This window comes from Martes martes, assembly GCF_963455335.1.
Source record: "Martes martes genome assembly, chromosome: X".
In the NCBI taxonomy this organism is placed as follows: Eukaryota; Metazoa; Chordata; class Mammalia; order Carnivora; family Mustelidae; genus Martes; species Martes martes.
Window position 1 is genome coordinate 47,341,866 of NC_137897.1, and position 12,811 is coordinate 47,354,676.

Sequence of the window (12,811 nt, forward strand, 5' to 3'; positions counted from 1 at the left end):
GCTGGGGGCATAAATATTTACAATTGTTAGATCTTCTTAGTGGATAGACCCCTTAAGAATGGTGTAGTGTCCTTCTGTATCTCTGACTAAAGTCTTTAGCTTAAAATCTAATTCATCTGATATGAGGATTGCTACCTCAGCTTTCTTTGAGACCCATTGGCATGATAGATGCTTCTCCATCTCTTCACTTTCAGTCTGCATGTATCTTTAGGTACCAAATGTGTCTCTTGTAGAGAGCATACGGATGGGTCCTGTCATTTTATCCAGTCTGCAATGCTGTTGCATTTGGGCTGGGAGCATTTAGGCAGTTCATGTTGAGAGTGATTATTGACAGATAAGCTTTTATTGGCATCATATTGGCTGTGAAGTCCTTGTTTCTATAGATCGTCTCCGTAAATTTCTGTTCTATGTCACTCTTGGGTTCTTTCTCCTTTTATAGAACTCCTCTTAATATTTCTTGTAGTGCTGGCTTGGTGGTCACATAATCTTTTAAACATTGCTTGTCTTGGAAGCTCTTCATCTCTCCATCCATTCTGAATGTCAGCCTTGGTGGATAAAGTATTCTTCTCTGCATGTTCTTTTCATTTAGTGCCCTAAATATGTCTTGCCAACCCTTTCTGACTTGCTAGGTTTCTGTGGAAAGGTCTGACATTATTCTGATGGTCCTCCCTCTTTAAGTAAGGATCTCTTCCCCCTAGCTGCCCTTAAGTCATGTTCTTTGAATTTATGACTCATGAAGTTCACAATCACGTGCCTGGAGGTCTTTCTACCCTCATCGATTTTGGGGGCTGTCTTCTCTGCTTCTAGGACATGAACAGTTGTTCCATTCCCCAGATTAGGGAAATTTTCATCCAGGATTTGTTCAACTATATCTTCTAGCCCCCCCCCACCGCCACCCCTCTCCATCCCCTCAGGGATCCCAATAATCCTGACATTGGAACATTTCATGGCATCACTTATTTCCTTAATTCTGTTTCCATGGCTTCTAAGCTGTTTGACCCAGGCCTCCCCCTGATCCTTCTTTTCTATCAGTTTGTCTTCAAATCACTAATTCTGTCCTCTGCCTCGGTTACCCTCGCTGTTAGAGTATTTACATTAGATTGGATCTCACTGATAACATTTTTTAGTACTGCCAGATCAGCCCTCACTTCCACCCTTAGAGATTCTATGTTGCCACTCCAACCTAGCTGGCTATGTTGTCTTCTCCAACCTAGCCATTGCCTGGATAACTGTTGCCGTGAATTCCCTTTCTGACATATTGTTTATGTTCATGTCCAATAGTTCTGTGGCAGGAATCACAGTCTCTGGTTTTTCCTCTATTGGGTGTTCCTCCTCCTAGTCATTTTGGTGAGAGGTGGTTGAAGGGATGTATAGCTGAATATATCAGCCATGATCCAGGCAAGGTGCACCCTGGAAAGTTTCAGAGCAATCGGCAGTCCCCACCAGAATGAAAGAAAAAAAAGAGAGAGAGAAAGTGAAAAAAAAAAAAGGAAAAAAAAAACCCAGGCAAAATGAACCCCCAAAGTAAGATTTATAAGGTACATAACGAAAAACAAACAAACAAAAGGACCGACAAAAGTAACAGACTAGGGCGCCTGGGTGGCTCAGTGGGTTAAGCCTCTGTCTTTGGCTCAGGTAATAATCTCAGGGTCCTGGGATCGAGCCCTGCATTGGGCTCTCTGCTTAGCAGGGCGCCTGCTTCCTCCTCCTCTCTCTCTGCTGCCTCTCTGCCTACTTGTGATCTCTCTCTGTCACATAAATAAATAAAATCTTAAAGAAAAACATAACAGACTAGAAAAAAAAAGAAAAGAAAAACTCAGCCAAAATGAACTTCATGAATAAGATTTATATATAAAACAAATACACAGAAACATTGGCAGAAGAATACAATGGCAAGGTGGTTATAAAACCTTGATGCGAGCGAGGAAGGTTATTTCAGTTCTTCCTGGGTGTATCTTGTTATCTTTGTTAAAGGACTCAACTTTCCAGAGATACAGGGATATTAAAACTAGATTAAGCATCTAGTTGTAATGGTAAGCAGGTTAAAAATAAAAGGACAAGAATCGTGATAATGAGTTTAAAAAGAGAAAAAGAAAAAGAGAAGTTTCACCTATGAAATACACAGCTTTGGGGGCAATACCAGGAGCTTAATATATCGTTTTCCCCTGATGTTGGGGTTTTACTGTTTTATGAGGACCCCAGGGTTGTTGTCCTCTTGTTCTTTTGGCTTGTCTTCTTGGGGAGGGGCCTGCTGTGTTGTATTTCAGTCCATCTTGCTTGGGCTGAGTTACCCTGCCCCTATCAAGTGGCTGGGCTCTGTGGAAACTGGTTTTTCAGGCTTTTGTTTTCTGGAGGTTTTTGTTCTTTGGCAGCTTTTTGTGCCTTTTTGGAGGGTCAGAGCAAAGTAAACTGTCTGCACCCAGAGCTCCGTCTCAGATAATCCTCAGTCTGCTCCCCTCTGAATGGTTCAGAAACACAGATTTTACCTCTGCAAATTCTGCTGAACACTGCAACCTCCCACCAGCCGTGGGCACCCCAGCCACCATCCCATTGGTTGCCCGAGTCTTCTGTTACTCTCTGCACCAGTGTGCCACTAATACCAGAAGCGATAATAATCTGGGTGAGCCCAATCCCCTTGGCTGTTATTGCCGGTACTACTATCTGGAGCCCAGCCCATGCCGGGTGTGCTCTGACTCAGTGAGGCAGGTGGAGCAGGCTGCGGAAAGCTGTGGGCCTAAGCACCCCTGACTGGAGCCCCTGATGGGCTCTCTCAGGCATGGGTGAGCACTGGCAAGCACTGGCTCTGTCCGCCCTGGGACAGTGAACTTAGTTCTTTGCCTTTGGTCACCTGTTACCACCACTTGCCCCTTAGGACTCTTTTCTCTTTTTGAGTGTTGTTAAGCAGTCTCTAAGTTAATGCTGGTCCCCAAGCACAGGGCACTTTCATAGTGGGGTTTTACTTTCCAATGGGTCATTTCTGGTGGCTCCCTCCCCTTTCTGTTTATCCTCCAACAGCTCTCTGAGCACTCCCACTCCTCTGTACTTATCCACTGATGATCTTCTGCTCCCGTAGAGATCTAGAAGTGTGCAGTTACATGTTAGGCTGATTTCATGGGTGTTCAAAGTGTTCTGGTAGATGTTTAGTTCCATTCACGGGACTGGGTGAAACAGGGTCTCCTATTCCTCCACCATCTTGTCCCCCTATCTCCTAGCCTCTTTAAAGGTCAAAATAAAAATAGCCATACCCAGATCTTCAGGTCTAGAGCTGAAAGATATCAATCCCGTCTCCTTGACAAACCCTTTGGGATAAACAGTTTTCAGTTTTGTGTGTGCTCTACTCTGCAGAATTCTGTGGTGAGAGCTCTTAGCAATTCTCCCAGGGGGAGTCATTACGCCCCAAGTTATTGCCCTTTACAAAAGGCCTAAGAGCAGCCACTGGATCATGTGTTCCTCCTGGAGGATGGCAGAAAGTCCTCTAGTACTGTCCTTTACTGGGAATCAGTCCTGAGAGTTGTTGCCTGGTTGTGCTTTCACCCACTCCACCCTTCCCAGGCTATGGCAGAGGGTTGTCTTGCAGTGCTCTCTATAGGGCCACTGCACTGAAAACTTTTGCCCAGTCATGCATGTACTCATTCCATCCACCCCTCCTGCGGGATGGCAGAGTGTCCCAGCATTCCAGTGCTCTTCAGGGTTCCCAGGCAGAAAGCAGTAACCTTATCAGTTCTGGCTCACAGTTTATGGTGAAACGAGCTGAGAACCACCTTGTGGGCTCACTGGCCATAACCAGTTTCCCTGCTCCCCTTCTTGGGATCTCTATTGGCTCAGATAACCCCATTAATTCTATTATTCTGGGGTCCTGAGGCCACAGTGTCTCACCTAGAAATCTGCCTGTTTCATCCCCTGCATGCCTTTCCTGCAGGTATGTCTCTCACTGGAGCAGATTTCTAAGGATTCAGACTTTGCCCTCCAGGACTATTTATCACTTTTCAATAGCTGGTTTATGGAGGATCCCTCCCACCTCCATTTATCTTCCAACAGTTCCCCTCAAATTCACTTCTCTGAACCTCGTACCTTGCAAAAAATGGTTGTTTTTCTACTTGCATGGTTCCAGATATTCTTTTCTTATGTCTCAGGTTGAATTCATGGGTGTTCAGAATGATTTGGTAGTTATCTATCTAAATTCAAGCAACCGGATGAAATGAGGTCCCCTTCTCTTCCACCATTTTGTCTCAGAATGATGCATCCTCGTTCTTATGGCCTCCACCTTGGATTGCACCTTGGTTATAACATTTTTAATTTTAGCCTGCCTAGACTTTAGTTCTTTTATCTCTGCTGTAATTAATTCTCTAGTACCTTCTATGCTTTTTTTCAAGCCCAGGTAGTGTCTTTATAATCATTGTTTATATTCTAATTCAAACATCTTACTTACATCTTTATTGATTACATGTATGGCCACGAGTTCTACTTCCTGTTTTTTTCTTTTAGGCTCAGTTTCTCCATCTCATCATTTCTTTTTCCAGAAAATAAAAGAAAACAAAAAAGACAGAGAGAGGAGAAAAACAAAAAAACATTGGACTTTGGCGTCTTTTGGTCTGCTTGCTATAACGAGATTAAAATGTGGAAAATGCTGGGACGCCTGGGTGGCTCAGTTGGTTAAGTGGCTGCCTACAGCTCAGGTCATGATCCCAGCGTCCTGGGATTGAGTCCCGCATCAGGCTTCTTGCTCGGCGGGGAGCCTGCTTCTCCCTCTGCCTCTGCTGCCACTCTGCCTGCCTGTGCTCTCTGTCTCTTTCTCTCTCTAAAAAAAAAAAAAAAAAATGCGGAAAATGCTTCTTTTTGTCTTGTCTTTATTTGCTTTCCACGATTTTGAATTTTATTTAATCCCTCTAAGTGTTAGCAGTGTCTTATGAAACATGAATTTGCCTAAAGTTGTAACATTTTTGTGTTGAACCCAGATACCTTACTATAAAAACTTGTAAATCTGCTCCTTATTCACTAATGATCACTACAAAAATCACTAGAAATGACATTGTACATATGGATGATCAGGATATATTTTGCAAAGCTCCCAAACTTTCCTAATATTATGATGATAAAATTCAGAGTACTTTATTGTTTCCCAAGTTTGATAATTTTAGTGTTGTGTTTTTTGATGCATGGGAGGTTGGCAATATAGACAAAGTGGAATGTCTTTGTATGTGAGCACCTTGGTTCTTATGTAATATATTACCAATGATTAATTCACGAAAAAATTAAATTAAAAGTAGGCAAAAATAAAGTATATACAGTATATATAAAATATATATAAATATATATATAAAATATATATAAAATATATATATATAAAAAATATATATATATCAAAATTTCAAAAAAATAAAATATAAAAAAGAAATTAAAATAAGAAAATAAATGAAGAAATAATAATAAAACAATAAAAAATAAAAGCAAAAAGGAAACTAGATCCTATTTTCCCCTAGAGCTCAAACTTTGGAGCACCCTATGATCATTAAATTTGGTGCAAGCTGGCACTCTATGATCACTAAATTTGGTGCAAGCTAGCTGTTTGTGCTGATCTTCTCTGGGAAGGGCCTGTAGTGCTGATTTTTAGGTGGACTTGTTCTAGTGGAAATGCAACTCCAGGGTGCAGGGCAGCAGAACTTGGTGCAAAGGGCTCTGGCCTCCACTAGGTAGTGCTGTATTGCTCCCTTGAAAGTTTTCCAAGCTGATGGGTGGAGGGATATGGCAGCACCCCACTCTCTAGCTCCGGAATTGAAAGTCATTTGTCTCACTATTCAGTGGGCCTTCACTGAAGAAGAATCAATCATTCTTGTGTCCCCAGTTTCTGTCAGAACCCTGTGGTCACCCTGCCTATGTCTGAGCTTTTTTATGTCAGGCATGCAACTGAGTTTCAATACTCCAAATTTTAAGGACTCCTATGGTGTGGACCCACACTGTTCCTCTGGGGGAGTGTCTTGCCTTGCTTTTGCCATTTGCTGGCCCATCCCAGGAAAGAAGTCACAGGACTGTGCAGCAGTTCTCAGTTTATGTCAAAACAGAGCAAAAAACCAGCATTAAGACCCACTGTTCTCAGCTGGTTTCCATGTTCCTATGCCTGGGAACAGTGTAGCACTCAGTCACCAACCTTTCTTCTTGTAACCCCGGGGATCCTCAGACCATGATGTTACACCTGGAATTCCACCCTGCTTTGCCACTTGAGCACCTTTAAGCCAGGAACGTCCCCCAATGTAGCAGACTTCTAAAAGTTCTGATTTTGCACTCTGCTGCTAATAATACTTTGCAATAGCCTCTGTGAGCAGGCTCTCTCCCTGCCACCATATCCACAACTATATTGCCCCCAATTCAGCTCTCCACACTTTCTACCTTCCAAAACGTGGCTGCTTTTTTACTTCTAGACTTGCAGTTTTTGTTCTCTCCTTCCTCTGATTGTTTTTTTTGGTGCTCAGAGGGACTTGATATCTATCTAGCTGTGCCTGAGGGACTAGATAAGCTTAGGGTACTCCTAATCCTCCACCATCTTAAGTCCTCCTCTATAACATAGGTATTTTGAAGAAACTAGGTCAATTGTTTTATAAAATGTTGCACATTTCAGCTAAGAAGAAATTTAGCTAGAGAAATTTGAAATTTAGCTGAAATTTGGTAGAGGAAGAAAATAACAAAGAAAAATCAGAAACAAATAGGGACCAGAATAAACAATAATATAACATTGAAAATAATGACCAATTTTTCAAAAAGAAAGAAACAAAATTGTCAATGCTCTAACTACATTAACTAAGAAAAAAAAAAAAGAAATCTCAAAATCCAAAATGAGAAACTGAAGAGAAAACAGTACAACAGATAACCACAGAAATATATCATATAACAGATTACTATAAATAATTTTATATTAACAAATCAGGTTAATTTAGGAAAGAAATCCAGATAATTCCTAAAGACACCCAAGTTACCATGATTAAATTAGGAATCTTGAATCTAAGAAATAGGAAATCTTCTTAGACCAATAACAAGAATGAAAGTTGAATTAGGAAACAAAAACCTCCCAGCACAGAAAAGCCCAATACCACATTGTGTCATTGTTGAATTCTACCAAACAATAAAAAAAAAATCCTTAATGACAATATCTATCAAAATCTTACAAAATATCTATCAAAATCTTTTTTTAAATTTTTTATTTCTTTTCAGCGTAACAGTATTCATTGTTTTTGCACCACACCCAGTGCTCCATGCAATCCGTGCCCTCCCTAATACCCACCAACTGGTTCCTCCGACCTCCCACCCCTCGCCCCTTCAAAACCCTCAGGTTGTTTTTCAGAGTCCATAGTTTCTCATGGTTCACCTCCCCTTCCAATTTCCCTCAACTCCCTTCTCCTTTCCATCTCCCCTTGTCCTCCATGTTATTTGTTACGCTCCACAAATAAGTGAAACCATTTGATAATTGAGGGCTAGAAGGAACACATTCAAAATCATTCCATGAGGTCAGTACTACTCTGATACCAAAGCAGGATAAAAACAATACAAGAGAAATAGATAGATAAATAAATAATCCCAGAGAAGAAAAATACAGTATAGGGAATAGTAAGATTGTAATAATGTTGTTTGGTGACACCCAGTGACTACACTTATCATGGTGAACACTGAATAATGTGTAGAATTGTTGAATAATTATGTTGTCCACCTGAAACTAATATATCACTGTCTGTTAATTATACTGTGATACAAATATTTTAAAAAACAATACGTGGACAAAATTCTAGTTTGTCCCATATAACTATTGCTACTTGGACTTTTTTTTTTTTTACATCCATTTGTATGATAAATATTTCTCCATCCCCTCACTTTCAATCTGCAAGTGTCTTTAGGTATAAAATGAGTCTTTTGGAGGGAACATATAGATGGGTCTTTTTTTTTTTTTTAATTCATTTTGACACCCTATGTCTTTAGATTGGAGCTTTTAGTCCATTTACTCTCAAAGTAATTAGTGGTCTGAACCCTTTTTGTCTGGGACACTATCTCTTCTTCTCTTCTAAATGATAGTTTTGCCAGATAGAATATTCTTGGCTGAAGATTTTTCCCAATCAGCACATTGAATACATCATGCCACTCTCTTATGGCTTGACAAGTTTCTGTTTGAGAACTGCAGATTTACGGGTCTTCCCTTGAAAGTTAAGGGCTTCTTTTGTCATCCTGCTTTTAGGATTTTTTTCTTTATCACTATGTTTTGTGAAGTTAACTATGATATGTCTTGGTGTTAGCCTGCTTTTGTTGATTTTGATGGGAATTCTCTGCGCCTCCTGGATCTGGATGTCTGTTTCCTTCCCCAGATCAGAGGAGTTTTCTGTTATTATTTCTTGATATAAATTTTCTGCCCCATTTTCCCTCTATTCTTTTTCTGGAACTCCTAGAATACAAATGTTAATGGAGTCTCTGACTTCCCTCAGTCTATTCTCATGTTGCATACAGTTCTTTCTCTCCTTTGTTCAGCTTTATTATTGTCCATTATTGTAACTCTAGGTCACTAATTCATTCATCTGTTTTTTCCATCCTGTAGTTCTTTGCATCAAACCTGTTTCCAATCTTGTTTATTGCATTCTTTATCACTGATATGTTCTTTTTAAACTCATTTATCTCTGTTGTAAGGATCTCATTGATATCTTCTATTCTTTTCTCAAGCCCAGTGAATATTTTATGATTTTTGCTTTAAATTCTCCATCAAGCATGTTATGTATACCTGTTTCCCTTAGATTTCTGGTTGTGGCCTTGTCTTGTTCTTTTGTTTTTGATAAATTCCTCCCTCTTGGCACTTTGTCTAACTTTCTACCTTCTCTATTTTAGAAAAGCCAGTTATATTCCTGCTCTTGAATGTAATGGCCTTATGAAGAAGAGGTCATGTAGTGCCCGGGGTCTGGCACTTCAGGGAGTGTCTCTGATGTGTGTTGTGTGCACTCTACTGTTGTGTTTTGACTGCTCTATCCTTCAGGCCAGTCATCTGCAGAGACTCTCCTTGTCTCCTGTGGGCACTGTTTGGTCCCTGGACTAATTGTGGCAAGTTTTAAATAGGTGTGTTCTGGTCTGCTTGTGAAATGAGACTTGTCACTAACTGCAGCAAAACGGTCCCTACTGAACTCTCTAGTTGAGAGATGTGGTGTGGGCATGGGTTTGTGCTGGACTTCTGGGGGAGGGACTTACCATACTGGGTCTGAGGCAAGCTTGACTGAGAAGGGCAGTCCTGCCAGAGCACACGGGGATGGGGCTTGGAATAAGCAAGTTAGGTAGTCAGTTTCTTAGCTGAGCTTTTTCCCTCAGGTAGCTCTGTGTTTATGCTGAGGGATGGGTGAGGGAAATGGTGCCAGCCAAATCCTTTGTTCCTTGGAGAGGCATCTCTGTGAATGCTGCCTCCCAGGGACACTCTCTAAGATGAGGGAATAATCTCTCCAATGTGTGCCCCAGGTGTTCTTCAGATTGCTGTTTCCATGCTGTCTGCCCCGGGGTTGTTTGCCTGCCTTCCCTCCAGGAGCAGCACAGTGCCATCTTGGCTCTACCCCGCCCGAGTCTGTTCTTTAAAACTCCAGGTTTTAGAGACGTGGTGTGGGCAGAGGTCTGCAGTAATCTTTTGGGGGAAGGGGCATGCCAAGCTGGGACTGAGGCAAACTTGATCAACAAGGCAGTCCCTCCAGAGCACAGGGGGGCAAGAAGGGTGGTGTGGGGGCCCTTAGGCAGTGCCCTCTTGACTCTATCCCAGCCAAGCCCACTGACCTTTAAAATTCCAGGCTTTAAGTCCTGGTGGTTGCAAGAACTTGCAAAATTCAGCCCCTCTCGTTTTCTAAGTCATTGGCTTTGGGGAAAAGTTCTCCTTGTGCATTGCTCTGTGTGTTCCTCTCTTTTTCTCACCCTTCTCCATGACAATGGCTCCCTCCCCTCCATAGCATCCATGATCGGTTTCTCCCCTAAATCAATCATCTTTCTGTACTTCCTACCTTCTTCAACGTGGCATCTTCTGTCCCTTTGGTTGTGGAGTTTTTTTGGTTTCTTTTCTTTTTCTTTTCTCTCTCTCTCTCTCTTTTTTTTTTTTTTTGTCAGGCTTTAGGCTGATTTTTGTGGGTATTTAGGATGATTCGATAGTTATCTAGCTGTGTTCATGGGACACTCCTAATTTGCTGCCATCTTCCCATTGATCATTCTTGATTTTTTTGTCAAATATTTATTGAATATGCACTTGGGTATATTTCTGAGGTTTCAGTTCTGTTCCATTGATCTATTTGTTTTTCTGCCTTTGCTATACTATTTTATTTCTTTTCTTTTTTTTCTGAACTCAATTAGCAAACATATAGTACATCATTATTTTTTGATATAAAGTTCAATGATTCATTAGTTGCACATAACACCTAATGCCCATCACATCACATACCCTCCTTAATGCCCATCATCCAGTTATCCCATCCCCTCACCCTCCTCCCTATCCACAACCTTCAGTTTGTTTCCTGGAGTCAAGAGTCTCATATTGTTTGTCTCCCTCTGATTTCTTCCCATTCAGTTTTCCCTCCCTTCCGCTATGATTTTCTGTGCTATTTCTTATATTCCACATATGAGTGAAACCATATGATAACTGACCTTCTTTGACTGACTTATTTCACTTAGCATAATACCCTCTGGTTCCATCCATGCCAGTGTAAATGGCAAGCATTCATCCTTTCTGATGGCTGAGTAATATTCCATTTTACATATTAATCACATCTTCTTTATCTATTCATCTGTTGAAGGATATCTCGACTCTTTTCACCTTTTGACTATTGCGGACATGGCTGTTATGAACATTGAGGTGCATATGCCCTTCCTTTTCACTAATCTGTATCTTTGGGGTAAATACCTAGTAGTGCAGTTGCTGGGTAACTGGGTAGCCCTATTTTTAACTTTCTGAGGAACCTCCATACCGTTTACCAGAGTTCCTGTACCAGCTTGCATTCCCACCAAAAGTGTAAGAGGCTTCCCCTTTCTCCACATCCTCACCAACATTTGTTGTTCCATCTTGTGCCATACTGTTTGAATTACCATAGCTTTATAGTATCTTGAAGTCAGGAAGTGTGGTGCCTCCTACTTTGTTTTTCTTTTGCAGAAAAAAAAAAATAGCCTTGGCTACTCAGGGCTTTTTATGGGTCCATACAAATTTTAGATTTCTTTTTTCTCCCTCTGTAAAAAAATGACATTGAAATCTTGATAGAGATTGCATTGAATCTATAGATCATTTTTGTAGTATGGCTATTTTAAAAATATTAATTCTTCCAATCCACGGAAGTGGGACAGCTTCTGTTTATCTGTGTCTTTATAGAGTAGAGATTTTTCACCTTCTTGGTTAAGTTTATTCCTAAGTATTTTATCATGTTTATACTATTGTAAATGAAATCATTTTTAAATTTCATTTTTAGATGATTTGTTACTGTACAGAAACACTCTTGACTTTTTGCATGTTAATTTTTTATCTTGCAATTTTACTGACTTTGTTGATGAGATATAACAACTTTTTGATGGTATCTTTAGAATCTTCTATATATAAAATCATGCCATCTGCAAATAGTCAATTTACTTCTTCCTTTCAGATTCTGGTGGCTTTTATTTCTTTTTCTTGACATTGTTCCAACAAAGATTTCCAGTATTATGTTGAATAGGAGTGATAAGAATGGGCACCATTGTCTGCTTCCTGATCTAAGGTGAAAATTTTTCAACATTTCACTATTGAGTATATTAGCTGTGGGCTTATTATATATGCCCTTTAATATGTTGAGGGATGCTCTCTCTATATCTAATATCTTGAGAGTTTTTATTATGAACAGGTGTTGAATTTTTCCAGATGTTTTTTCTGTGTCTATTTTTTAAAAAAAAAATATTTATTTTTTAAATTTCTTTTCAGTGTTCCAATATTCCTTGTTTATATAACACACCCAGTGCTCCATGCAATACTGCCCTCCATAATACCCACCTCCAGGCTCACCCAACATCCCACCCCCTGCCACTCCAAAACCCTCAGATTGTTTTTCAGAGTCCATAGTCTCTCATGGTTCACCTCCCCTTCCAATTTCCCCCAACTCCCTTCTCCTCTCCATCTCCACATGTCCTCCATGTTATTCCTTATGCTCCACAGAGAAGAAAAACCATATGATAATTGACTCTCTCTGCTTGACTTATTTCACTCACTGTAATCTCTTCCAGTCCTGTCCATGTTGATACAAAAGCTGGATATTGGTTCCTTCCAGTTTGGGGACTGTGGCCATAGCTGCTATGAACACTGGGGTACAGATGGCCCTTCTTTTCATTACATCTGTATCTTTGGGGTAAATACCCAATAGCGCAATTGCAGGGTCATCAGGAAGCTTTATTTTTAATTTCTTAAGGAATCTCCACACTGTTTTCCAAAGTGGCTGCACCAACTTGCATTCCCACCAACAGTAAAGGAGGGTTCCCCTTTATCCACATCCTCTCCAACACACATTGTTTACTGTCTTGTTAATTTTGGCCATTTTAACTGGAGTAAGGTGGTATCTCAATGTGGTTTTGATTTGAATCTCCCTGGGCTAGTGATGATGAACATTAACTCATGTGTCTGTTACCATCGTTATGTCTTCGTTGGAGAAGTATCTGTTCATGTCTTCTGCCCATTTTTTTAAACATTTTCTTTATTTGACAGAGAAAGAGAGACATCGAGAGAGGGAACACAAGCAGGGGCAGAGGGAGAGGGAGAAGCAGGCTTCCCGCTGAGCAGGGAGCCTGACGCGGGGCTCGATACCAGGACCCGGAGATC